This window comes from Pinus tabuliformis, chromosome 7, assembly GCF_031772625.1.
Source record: "Pinus tabuliformis cultivar Carrire ecotype Pingquan chromosome 7, CPIR1, whole genome shotgun sequence".
NCBI lineage: Eukaryota > Viridiplantae > Streptophyta > Pinopsida > Pinales > Pinaceae > Pinus > Pinus tabuliformis.
In genome coordinates, this window is record NC_142293.1 from 949,225,264 (window position 1) to 949,239,153 (window position 13,890).

General features: G+C 39.8%; 2 pseudogenes; both read left to right on the plus strand.

The window, feature by feature from the left end:
- On the plus strand, nucleotides 1-2,104 carry LOC149250764 (ABC transporter D family member 2, chloroplastic pseudogene; annotated as a pseudogene).
- Nucleotides 2,061-13,890, plus strand: part of LOC149250765 (UBP1-associated protein 2C-like) — a 26,754-nt pseudogene continuing 14,924 nt past the window's right edge.

Genomic DNA, 13,890 nt, shown 5'->3' on the forward strand with positions numbered 1-13,890 from the left:
ATGTTGAGCCCATCATTGCTTATCAATAGGTTTTGGAAGGTTTCCATTCCATATTGGACCTCAGAGGATAAAGTTCAGGCTAGATTACAACTCGCTGGTGTATTTGCTCTCACCCTAGCCACTACAGGAATCAGTGTGGGATTCAATTTTCTTGGGCGTGATTTTTATAATGCCCTTGCAAGCAAAGATCAGGAGTAGTTCACAAAACAACTTCTGTATTACCTCAGAGCTTTTGCTGGAGGAGTTCCGGTGAGCAAATTGCTGCACCCTTGTAGGTCTTTGTACTGAGAGATTATGGAAGGGAAACACTTGGACTGAGATGGCAGGCATGGATGGCAAGATACTATTTGGGCAGCTATTTTGAGAACCAAACTTTCTATAAGACCCAATCACAATCAATCATGGATAACCCAGATCAGAGGATTGTTGATGACCTCAGTTCTTTCACCGGGACTTCTCTTTCATTTGCATTAACATTGTTTACGGCAACAGTAGACTTGATATCATTCAGCAACATACTGTTTGGAATTTATCCACCTTTGTTTGTGGTGCTCATTGTTTATTCACTCGGGGAAACAACCATCAGTGTCCTTGCAGGAAAGGGACTTGTAAACCTAAACTTCATGCAAGGAAAGAAAAAGAAGAGGCAGATTTTCGTTATGGGCTAGTGCGCATCCGAGAAAATGCAGAGTCAATTGCTTTCTATGGAGGTGAAGAGAATGAGATGCAGCTACTTCTCCAGCACTTCAAACAAGCTTTTGAGAATTTAACTCAATTATTGATTTCATCACGGAACTTGGACTTCTTCACTAGTGGATACCGATACCTAATTCAAATTTTACCTGCAACTGTTGTGGCTCCCATGTATTTCTCTGGAAAAATCAAATTTGGAGTGATCAATCAGTCTTACTTCGCTTTCAATCATGTCTTGGGTGACTTCTCACTAATTGTATACCAGTTTCAGGCTATCAGTGCTTTCTCAGTTGTCATTGATCGGTTAGGTGAGTTCAGTGATATTTTGGATCAAAGCAATAGTCTATTGATAGAAGACTCCAAACCAAAGATAGCTTTCTTGAAGGTTGATCAGTTTTATGGAACTGCTTCGGAATGTAATGGAGTAGATACTTTTGAAGTTTGTCCAAAACTTTTGGAAATTGAACATTTAACATTACAAACACCACAGTACACCATGACTCTTATTGAAGACTTGTCATTGGTGGTCACTAAAGGAGATCACTTACTGATAATGGGTCCAAGTGGAAGTGGAAAAACATCACTGTTGAGAGCTATTGCTGGTATATGGTGTTCTGGTAAAGGCACTATTAGATTCCATATAAAACAGAGCAATAAAGGATCTGATAGATCTATTTTACAAGGAGAAATTAACAATGATGGCCCAGTGAATGGAACAAACTATCGTACAGAAGACAAAGAACACCAACTCGTAGATGGAACAGAAGGAAGTTCTAGGGCAATATTTTTCCTTCCTCCAATGCCTTACATGGTTTTAGGAACACTGCGCCAGCAGCTGCTTTATCCTATGTGGATTGAAGATCTTATTGCTGTGTCAGAATCATATTCTCTACCATTTTCATTGAAAAGTTCGAGATTGACAAACACACGATGTGAACTTAAACCTATGCCAAATGAAGATGAGCTTGTTGGGGTATTGAAGGTTGTATGTCTTGATCATCTAATCACACGCTGCAATGGTTTGGACTCCAACGTTGACTGGTCATGCGTACTTTTGCTGGGTGAACAACAACGACTTGCATTTGCTCGGTTGCTACTTGCACAACCAGAACTTGCTCTGTTGGATGAGTCTACAAGCGCGCTAGCTGAAGCTAATGAGGTTCATCTGTACAAATAAATTGCAGCTATGGGAATAACATATATAAGCGTCAGGCATAGAAGAAATCTACGCAATTATCACAAGCAAATTCTGCGGTTGGAGAATCATGCATTTGATACATTTGAGCGCAACTGGATACTTGAAACCATTGATCAAGATAAGACATATTTGACAAAGTCAGTTGCATAAATGTTTTCCTTAACTGGTCATGGCGTTGATGGTACTGCAGTGAAGTTGATTCTCCTCTCTGGATGAGCTAGAAGCAGGCATGTATGACATTATTTATGTCTGTTCAGAGACACTTCTATGAGTAATTGGGTCATTATAGAAGCTTGCAGAAAGTCAGTATTACTCTGAAGCCGATTGTAGCACTGAAGCCGAAGTCGAGGAAGATAAAGAATACATGAAGAAGCTATTGGAGCCTCTCAGCAAAGAGCAGCTGATGGACATCATTTCTGAGAATGCCAAGAAAGACCCTCAACTTGTAGAAAATATTTGAAAACATGTCAACAAGGATCTGGCGCACAGAAAAATCTTTGTCTGCGGTCTCAGCTGGGACACTACGTCGGAGGCTTTGAAGTCCGTTTTCTCCCAATACAGCGAGCTGGAAGAATGCACTGTCATCGTGGACAAGGGAACTGGGAAATCCAAGGGTTACGGATTCGTGACCTTTAAACACATGGAAGGCACGCAGAAATCCCTGAAGGAGCCTAGCAAGAAAATTGATAGAAGGATGAGTACTTGCCAGATGGTTTCCGTTGGCCCGGTGCTAGCGCACCCTCCCACCAAGACCATTGGGCAGAAAATATATGTGAGAAATGTTACGACCGATATGCCAGTGGAGAAATTGCTGATATTTTTTTTGAATTATGGAGTAATCGAGGTGTTGACATGGTGAATTTTCGCTGTGCCAACAAGGGAAACTAACATGATCACAGAACCCAATTAGGCTTTATTTCATTTGGAATGGCTAGTTCCTATGGGTTTTAAGGGACCCCGTGAACTGTAATAGGTGTTTGAAGATTGCTTTTGAGATGAAGACTTCAATTAAATCAACAAAATAAAACAGCTAACCACTATGTATTAAATCCTATCTACAATACTTCTAACTACTCTAATCTAGTCTTAATTATCCTAATCTATCCTGTAGGAGCAAAACATAAGGAGGTTAAACATCATAGATAAATATCAAGTCCAAATGAATCAATTACTGGTCCACATAAGAATAAGGTTGTATTAAATCCTAATCACAATGCAATTACTTATACAGGAATATACATTCCTTTCCATACAAATAACACTTGCAACTGATATTTAATAGAGTATGGAATCAGAACCCTTTCATGAATTATCAACGCTATTGAATTACATTCAATTAACCAGGAATAACCATGAACTGCTAGTTACCAATATGCATAAAGAAAATCACATTTGTCTTTATACGAGCAACAACACACTGATTCTAACATATTAGAGAAAAGGGAAAAATAAATCTAAAACACAGGCTCCTTCTTGAACCAAACAGTCCTCTTTATTCACAATAAATCAAAGCTGTTTTTATCCAAACAAAAAGCCCTTCTATCCTCTATGGAAGTAGTATTTATGCCTCAGGCCCCGACCCTTTGTCTTCCCCTCTTCTTGTCAATATACCAATATGAATAAACATATGTAGAGCCGTCAATATCACTACTGACACGTAGAAGGGGTTTCCTGTCATTAGAGCGCTTCATTTCCTGGTGAAATGAATAGATGTTGATTAGAGGATGATGATTGTGTGTCATCTCTTCATGATGAGATTTGGGGCATTTTCTCTTTAGGAATACACAGGCAATGCATGGAACTCGACCAGCAATGCCTAAGGCTGCTTCTTTGAATGGAACACATCCGCTCATGCATCTTTCATCTGGAGCCATACTTTATCCCTATTCACTTGTCCTTCGAACTTTCTTGCCTTCTCTCGGTCTTTGCCTGTAGAGATAACCGACCTCAGTCATACTCATATAAATATGATAAAATGCTTAAAAACACCAATATTGCCTTCATGAAGCATTTATAACATCAGAAGGAATAAATGTGAAAGAATTGGCTCCCTTTTTTTTATTCACACATCGATTAAGTCCTGCAAGGAAAAACTCGGTTTATATACAAATCACTGTAAAACACAGAACTGGATGGTATATCGGGAGGGGTCATATTGGTAACTGGTATTGATAGGATGACCTCGATTCCATTCTTCAAACAACACATAGCATCTAGGAGGAAAGAGGATACTGCTTTTTGGGCGGGTACTCCTTGAGCAACTTGTTCACCCGAAATCTATGTGGACCGTTGGATCCACGAAGGGCAGATCAACAATGGAGGGGCTTAACATAGGAAGACACAGAAAACCCCATGGCCGGGCCGTACAACGGACTTCAAAATTTATAGATGGGAACCTATATCATATCGGGTCCACCATATGGGATTTTACATTAAAAATTGCAACCGCAACATTTTACCGAATACATAGGAATATTCGTGAAAACCCGTAGTCGGGTCGTACAACGGACTTCAAAATTTATGTACCGGAGCCTATAATCATCGGTGGGTCCGCATTATAACACTTTCCTTTGAAAATCGGTTCTGGAGTGTTTTAACGAAAATACAAAGTAATACACTGGAAAACCTGCGGTTGGGTTATACAACGGACTTCAAAATTTATGCATTTGAATTGATAATTATTGGTGGGTCCGAAATATCGCGGCGCGCCTTATATAAAGCTCTTGGGTTCCACCAATTGTGATATGTGATTGGGGCTCCGGATCCGATAATATATATATATATATATATATATATATATATATATATATATATAGATATATATATATATATATATATCACGATTAATAGTCTTGGCGCGTCCGCAATGTAAGCCTTCCCTTTGAAAAACCCCAACTTCAATGTTTTTCTCAAAAACACAAGAATATACGCGGAAGCCCGCGTCTGGCCATACAGCCGGACTTGAAATATTATATGGCCGAATTTATAATTATCGGCGGGTCTGGAGTATAACGATGTGCCTTATATATAGGCCCTGGACCCCACCGATTGCAATATGCGATATGGCTTCCAGACCTGATAATGTATATATTGCGGTTGATAAAGTCATCGGGTCCGAAAGAGTGGCGTGCTAGCTATATATATATAAGCCCCGAACCCGCCAATAGCAATGTCCGATATGGTTTTCGGACCCGAAATATATGTATTTGGGTTGATAATTCCGTCGGGTCCGGAAGAGAGCAATTGGCAATGTTAATTGTGATAGCCCAAAAAAGGGGTGATTTATGCATATTTTTGAGTGTTTCCATTATAAAGAGTTATAATGGAGATGAAGGTGTGATGGAAGGTTTTTTTAGCGTTGAAAGGGTGCCGATGGAGGATATTAATGAAGGACTAGAAGGATTATAAATGGATCATGCGGTAGATGTTTAAAAAGGGTGGCTTAACCATTAGGAATTGGAGATTTGGCTCGGTCAACGATTTAAGGCCTATGGAATAGAACATATCATTCAGAGAGGTGGAAGATCAACTTTAGAGGACCCATTCAAAATTGCTACCAAGGCAGGTTTTGATAGGGTGGTAGTTGTGGCCACAACAAATGGCGAACCGTTGGGCGAACTAGTTATCTCTGTTTCCAAATAAACCTCAGATCAATAAAACATCGGGGTGTTAAGATAAACTTGAAATGAAAACTGTACAAATGAACAGGCATGGGTTCCACTTCAACATTAATTTCTTCAGGTGGGATAAAGACAAATAGCTTCTACTTACTGATAGGGTTTTGACAGGCATTCTCCAATGGTGATTTTATGGAATTTATTGACCTTCCTTTACCTATTTCCTACTTTCAAAAATCCTTTCGGGGCCATCACTGGTCTGTCAATACCTGTTTAGGTGTGTACCTCATCTCTTTATTGCTCATCAAACTTGATGTAGACATGTTTATCTGCACTTTATATGAGAATTTCAGTGTTATATTTTCATTGATTGAATGGGGCGTAAACATGGATCATGCCATATTTTTAAACTGCTTAAGAAAGGTTGGGCTTGCTGTGTCAACTGGTACTCTAATCTCAACAATAGTCCTTACTCTAACTGGCTTCCCAAACAACCTGTCCTTCCAGATTGGCACAAGGACTTGACATTTCATTTCATTTTAAGTAAGTCCTTCCAGTTTCAGGCACAAGGACTAGAGCACAATTGGATTTACCACATGGTATATGATAGTGAGTTTAGCCCATGAAAGGAAATTTACTTGTAGATAACAGGTATTGGAAAATTTAGTGTGGTGGATGGGACCAATGGAGAGTGAATGCAAACCTTACAGCCAAGTATAGGCTAGGTCTGAGTGGGATTTATTCAAAATGCAGCATCCCTCCATGCCAGTCCAGCTATAGTTACACATTTTTTGTTTTATAAAGATGCCCCTACATGCTCCAGATATCCAAGTTATAAACAGACCTTACCCAGTTCTCAACAAATGCCAATGAGTGGCTTGGTTTGAATTCCATGGCTGATTTTCAAGTTCTCATGGGCTGATTGACTGTTTGTTTGATTTGCAAGGTAATGATGGATTTAGAAACAACAGAATCATCAATAGGTTAATGAGGAAGGGGAAGGATGAAGGTCGTGAATGAGGGCAAATCTGAAAGGTAAAAATGAGACTGGAGGACCAAAATCAGTTGGCTGAAAAGCACTACAATTCAAAATAGAAGGAAAATAAAATTGCAAGAAACAAGAAAGGAAAAGACGGAAATGTAACTAAACTAACAACAAAAATAAAATGAATTCTAACCTATTCAGGAGGTAACCACCATGTGGTGGCTACTGGAAGTATCTCTTCAGATGTTGGCCATTAACAAGGAGTTTTTCAGTTTCTCCCTGTAAACTTTTCAACCTGTAAGTTCCTTGACCAATTTTTTCCACAACTTGGAATGGGCCCAGCCATAAGTGTTGGAATTTCGTGTGTTTACCTTTTGGCTCATTTAACTCATCCCATTTCAGGACTAGCTCTCCTACTTGGTAATATTTATCTCCTGCCAGATGGTGATCAAACCACCTCTTCATAATCATTTGGTGATTTTTGAATTTAATTTTGGCTTTATCTCTCAATTCCTTCAAGCTCATTAGTTGGTTGATCCTTTCTTGAAGCACGGATGAAGGGGTTCCTCCTGAAGCTTGGGAGAGTTGTAAAGAGGGCAGGGTAACATTTGGAGGCAAGATGGATTCCTGTCCATAGATGAGGAAGTATGGGGAGCTTCCTAAGGCCAATTTAGGGGTGACCCTATCAGCCCAAAGGGAATTAGTGAGAGCGTTGTGCCAGTTCCTCTGGTTGTCAATGACAGATTTATGTATTATGCGTATGAGATTCTTATTTGAGGACTATGCAACTCCATTTCCCTGGGGGTAACAATTTGAGGTATACCTTATGTGGATTGATTCATCAATAGCAAACTTAGTCAATTTCAACGAAGAAAAATAAGAAGCATTATCAAATATAAGAGCGTCAGGAATGTCATACTTGTTGATAATGAATTTCTCAATAAATGATATTACCTCATCCTCGTTCACCTTCCGAAGTGGGATGGCTTTGGTCCATCAAGTGAAGTAGTCAACTGTGAGTATATACTTATGTTGCTGTGAGGAGTTTGGAGTGATCTCGCCTATGATATCTAGGCCCCACTGCTGGAATGGGCGATAAATCATAACTAGCTTGAGGGGAACGACTGGCTTTTTCTCTCGTCCTGCGGCGGTTTGACACACTTTGCATTTGCGAGCATAGGCATGCAAGTCTCTGAACACTGTGGGACAATAATATCCAACTCTTAATATTTTGTGAACAGTGGTTTGTCCGTCGTAGTGACCACCTGCTGGGCCGTCGTGCATCTCTTTCAATACATGGCTGGCATCACCCTTTTCCAAACACCTCACCCAGATTCCATCATAATTTTTCTGTATAATGTATCATTGGCCAAGTGATACTAATTAGATTTCAATCTGAGCACTCTCCTTTGTGATGCATCCATGTGTTCAGGACATGATCCCTGTGTGATATAGAAGCATATGTCGTAATACCACGACTCAGGATCCAAAAGGGCTTCTGACGCTTCGTGTTCATATATCAACGTTTAATTAATCCATAAGGGCTCCTCCCTACGTTCTACTTGTTCGTTTTGCATGCTCTGCACTTCTGGTTCTTCGGATGCCCCTTCTGTATCTGCCAAGGATTCTACTGCTAGCCTGCACAACCCCTGCCCTCGGACTATCTTTGCTAGTTTAATCTCGAGGTCAAATTATTGAAGTGCAGTGATCCAATTCTCTCTCCGTTCACCCATTTCTTTTTGCACGAAGAGGGCTCTCACAGCAGGATGGGGAATCATTACTTTAGTCCTAGCCTTTAATAAATAAGGGTGGAAATGTTTTATGGCCTTAAAAACCACAAAGCCTTGTTTTTCCACATCTGGGTAGTTCAATTCTGCTCCTTGGAGATTAGAACTCATGTAAGAAATAGGGACTTCGTTTCCATCATCATTTTTTTGAGTGATAATTGCGGCATATGAAAGATCGAAAGAAAGGTGTATAAGAAGAATTCTTTGCCAAAATTGGGGCTCACCAATGCAGGAGCTTCTGCAATGGCTTCCTTCATTCACTGATACGATTCTTAGCTTCATCACTCCATTTATACACAATGTCTTTCTTCATCATTAGCTGCATGGGGCACACTATTTCCGCGAAGCCTAAGACAAATTTTCTAACGAAATTGATCTTCCAAAAGAAATATTGCATGGCCTTCTTATTTTCAGGGGCTTGTATTCTCATGATGGTCTCTATCCTTTCAGGATTAATAACAATCCCTTCTTTAGAGAGGATATGACCTAGTAGTTTCCCTTCTGTGATTGCAAAGATGCTCTTCTTGGGATCCAATGATATTCCATACCTTCGGCATCTTTCAAAAATCTGTTTCAGGTGATAAATATGATCCCTTCTGTGATATGAATAAACAATGATATCATCCATGTAAAGCACTACTGATCTATTAATCAACCCTCAGAAAGCTATGTCCATAGCTCTCTAGAATCTGGTGCTCGCGTTAATAAGTCCAAAAGGCATTTTACGATATGCGTAGGTGCCCCATTTAGTGTTGAAGGTTGTCTTCAATTGATCCCCACTAGACACCATCACTTGATTATATCCGCAAAACCCATCTAATAGGGACAACATTTCAGACCTAGAAACGCATTGAAGGATGTGTTCTATAGAGGGGACAGGATAGTTATCCTTCCGTGATTCTTTGTTTAGGTTTATGAAATCGATACATAGCTTGATATCTCCATTTTTCTTCCTTACTGGCACGAGATTGGCTACCCAGCGGGTGTGTCTGACCGGAAAGATGATTTTAGCATCCAACATTTTGTTTAATTCTTTCTTCACCAACGGTTCTAGGCTTGGATGCATCTTGCAAAGCTTTTTTGGTAAGGTTTAGCCTCCTTTTTCAAAGGAATTACATGCTGCATAACGCTGGTATCAAATGTTTTTAGGTCTCCATATGTCCATGCAAAGACGTCCTTGTATTCTTTAAATAGCTTTGCAAATGGCGCCTTTTCTTGTGGATAGCAACCCAAGCACAAATTAATAGTTTTTGGGTCTTCTTTGGTCCCAAGGTTGACCGATTCATACTTCATGGATGAGCTATGCGTTTTGCAATTAGTTGGCTTCTTGAATTTACTATGCAGGTCATACAAGTGCTCCATATTTACAACTGACTTGGGAATCATATTGGACTAATCCTTTTCATCATCTTCCCTCTCATTCATAAGCTTGTCATGCTCTTTTTCATCAATGACTGCCTTCTTGAATGTCTTCTCGTAGTGCAAGAACTCTAGGATTTGCTTGTCATCTTCGAACACCTACCAGTTTGAGATGTTATCAGGCACAGATGGTCTGAAAATCAATTGAACATAACAATTATTCTTCTTCAATCTAAAATCAGGCAAAAGTTTAGCAGCCATACTAGCCATCAGATCGACATCTTGGTTTTGCCCTCGAGGTATGTATGTGATATTAAAAGAATCAAAATTTTCAATTAAGCCCCATACCTCATGCTGGTACCTTACCAAGTGTGGTGAATTGCGATGTATCCTCTTCCTTACCTGATCCATGATTGTCTGTGAGTCACCAAAAAATTTAATATTTTTCACCTTCATATCAATGGATTTCTTCAAGCCCTGCAGCAAGCCTTCATACTCAACTGTGTTGTTGGTGCACATGAATTCCAACCAGTTGGCCATCAGATGTTGGTTCCCTTGTGGATCAATGAGAACACTCCCAGCACCTGCACCTTCAAGGCAGTTAGAGCCATCAAAATAGAGTGTCCAAAATACAGAGTCTAATGTTACATCAATTGAATTGCTTCCTACGAAACTAGTTCTATTATATGCTATATTACAAGGTGGTTAATCAGTTGGATTACAAGGGAGAGCTTCAAACTGTGTGTTTATTGCAGTTTCTTCAATTGTTTCTGCATGGAATTCTTCAAAACAGGTTTCTGTGGCACAAACATTGAAACTATAATTCCCAAGGATAGAGTTGGTAAACATTACAGGTTCGTTGGGACCGTTTAGCTTCGTCGCTACATACTTCATCTATCTTTCACGATCAACTCTTAGCATATCACCCTTCCCCTTTTGAGGCAGCAAGTGTTATCAGGAAAACTAGTGTCTATGCAGAGCTGCTAGTCCCACTAAGGCTGGTAGCTACTTTAGAAACAAACACACTAAAAACTACTTTCGTCTTCCTTTATGAGAAATATATAAGAGAAGAATAAGGAGACCAACCTCTATCTTGCGTTTGGTTCCTTGCTCGATTCCTCTCTCTTCTGGTAGGTCTTTGCCACTCGCTTCCTTGTCTACCTAGCTTCAAGGAGTACTTGTAGAATCAAAGCAGCATAACACTATCCAAGAACATAGATCTATTATCATAAACAATACAGGATCAGATGTACATTGACCACACAAATGCATAAATCATCAATCATACAAGAATGTGGAGGAAAACTTGAATAGCTTTATTGATAATCAAGAAAGAGAAAAGAGGATTACAACCAATTGTTCTGACCCAACATCATCCTCTCAGCAAGAAAGCCATTCTTCAGCTCATGAAAAGCTTAGATCACCCAACACTATGATATTGCACCAAGAAACCAACAACACTTCCTTACAAGATACAAAATTCCAGCCTCTGGATCTCTGGGATGAGGCATCCATATATAGATGTCTGCAAGGGAGGTGAGTCAGATTTTGAGATTTGATTAGTGTCTTCTCTCTGATAGTTCTTGATTCCACTTGGAGATTGATGATCTCTTACTCATCCCTGGTCAAACTCAGAGAGGCAAGTGTCACAGGAGAGGTTTCTGGAAGATTCCATGCTTGTCCACCTTGCGGATTGACCCTGCCATTTGTCCCTTCTTGCCCATCACACCCCATAGAAGGGTTTTTTGACATGCATCGCACATATTGTGTGTATTCAGGTGGGATGCAACGCACTTTGCCTATGGAGCAGGTGAAATGGTCTAGTTTTGACCAGTTCTGAGTAGTTTTTCATGGAGAACTTATGGGAGATGCTGTAATCAGTTGACCTTGTTCTTTTAGGGGTTGGAACAACACCTTTAGGGGCTTAGGAGCCCTTGGTTTATGGACATTTATGCTTGGGGTTGCAGTGCCCAAAAATGTCTATAACAATTTCCCCCTAAAGCATGAGGTCGTTAATCTTTTAATGTCGGGTGAAATGCTTTATCATGAGGATTTGAAGTTTTTTCGAGCTGGAAGGTGACCTGTAATAAGATACAATACAATACATTATCTTCATATTATTTTCATGATCTAGCTGAGGCGGGCATTCCCATGTTCTCAGCTTTATAAATTCATTTTCATGTACATAGGACAGACAATCGTCTGAGTGTAGACTGATGATTCTGGTAGAGCCATCATCCCTTAGATTGGATGATTATCTGTGCAACAATGATGTACATTTGATGTCTTTATTTTCCTGAATATATATCGCAGCCCAGATGGATGAAATTAGATCTAGGGTCTTCAATCTCGTTCGATCTTCACTCAAAGTACAAGTCGATCCATGTGAGAAATGTTCTAGAGTCAAACATGAAAAGACATCGCCTGATTACCAGCCAATGGTGTAAGTTGTTAACCGACGCGAGAGGAATCACCAATAATGATAGTGACCCTCAAGGTACTGCAGTATAATTCACGTGGTGTGAATAAGGGACTTGGCATCGAACACCACGCAAAATCTTTCAGTCGAAGGCCATTGATGTAAACCTGTCGCCGGAAGTGAGAAACTTGCCATTGAGGCATGCAAGCTTCAAAGTACTGAAAGGGTTGTTCCTAGATCGACTTCTTGGATAATGAGCTGATGTCGACAAGAAGCGATCCATCATAGGAGGGCCTTAGTGAATCCCACATTAATGACACAGAATAGAGCAAATGATTTTAATGGAGGTGAAAACGATCTGGTGATATACGGTTCAGGGTGGCGGTCATGAAAGAATAGAGCGAAAATATATTATAGCGGGTGGGACACAGGTGAATTCTCTGAGCGAATTCTCTTGAACATATCGGCGACACTGACATGATGGATTGGTAGCATTAACCCCAAATGTGGATGGTGTGATGGAACCATGGTGATGTGACCAGTGAATGGAACAACCCAACCCGACTCGGATGTGGAGTGAAAGTGTCATGTTCAAGAGCGACTTGCTACCAACAAAGTTTCTTCAAGTTTTCTTCTCAATTTTTCCCCAGTCATTGCTGACCAGTGCCTCTTTATTTTTTTCAAGCTTGAGGAGGATAATATATGCTTGTTCTATAATTTTCCCTTCGGGCAAACCCATCGCTATGTTTTAACGAGCCTAGCGATAGTGAAACTCGTTCTTGTCTGTTATGGACAAGTTTGTCGCTATTAGGTTTTAACGAGTTTAACGACAAAGATAACTCAGTCCTTTTCAATTTTAGAGAGTCCAAAAATCCTTTTTCATCATCTAATCCCTTAAGTCTGAAAAAGTATAAAATAATACAAAAGGGATGAATTTTCGGTAATTTTAACGAGCTGAACAAAACAAGCACTCGATCTTTTTGTGTAATAATCCCTCAGGTCCAAAAAGACTAAAATCTAAAGGAGAGATAGCACGTCCGGTCACTTTAACGAGCTGGAGAGGCCAATGGATCGACAATATTTTCATATTTTACGAGTCAGTTGAAAAGATCTTACAGGAGACTCATTTTTTGAGAAACAAGTGATAGATTCGGGTAGCAGCTGATTCCAGGTGTTAGAGTCGGTCTGGTTATCCCTCCGTCAGAGATCAAAACTCTTTTTTGCATTTCATGTTTAGGTGTCTCATCAGTTTCGATCAGTTGCATTTCGTTAGAAGCATGCCATAAATCTGACGGAGAGGTTTGTGTCACTCATTCCCCTCATGCTTGGCACTGTTGGCTCAGGTCTATTCTTAAAAATTAAGTCTTGAAACAGTCATTTGCAGTCCTGTTTCAGTCTCTGGGTCATAATAGTTTTTTCGGTCAGTAGGTCTAGGGTTAAGTCGATAAGGTCTTTGACAAAGTTTAAATAAAGCCAGCAGGCCAGAGGGAGGTCCTTGTTAGATTGTTATCTCAGAGATTTTTATCATTATACGGATAGATTATGACTTCTCTTCAAAACTCTGTTTTGAAGATAAGTCAATATTTCATTTTTGTAATAAATTTTCAAAAATTTCAGTTCTTGAAATGTCCCAGCGCAGCCCTGGTCTCCTTTGCCAGATCATATCATAGCTATCCCTGCAAAAATTTGTCAAAGAAAATCATTATTTCAACCAAATTTAAAGAGGAAACAAAAAGGTCAAAATTCTATTAATCCTGAAAAAGTGTCAATTGCAAAACATAACAAAGTGGGTTATGAAAGAGGAAAAAATCAAATTGGTGTCTATATAAGGG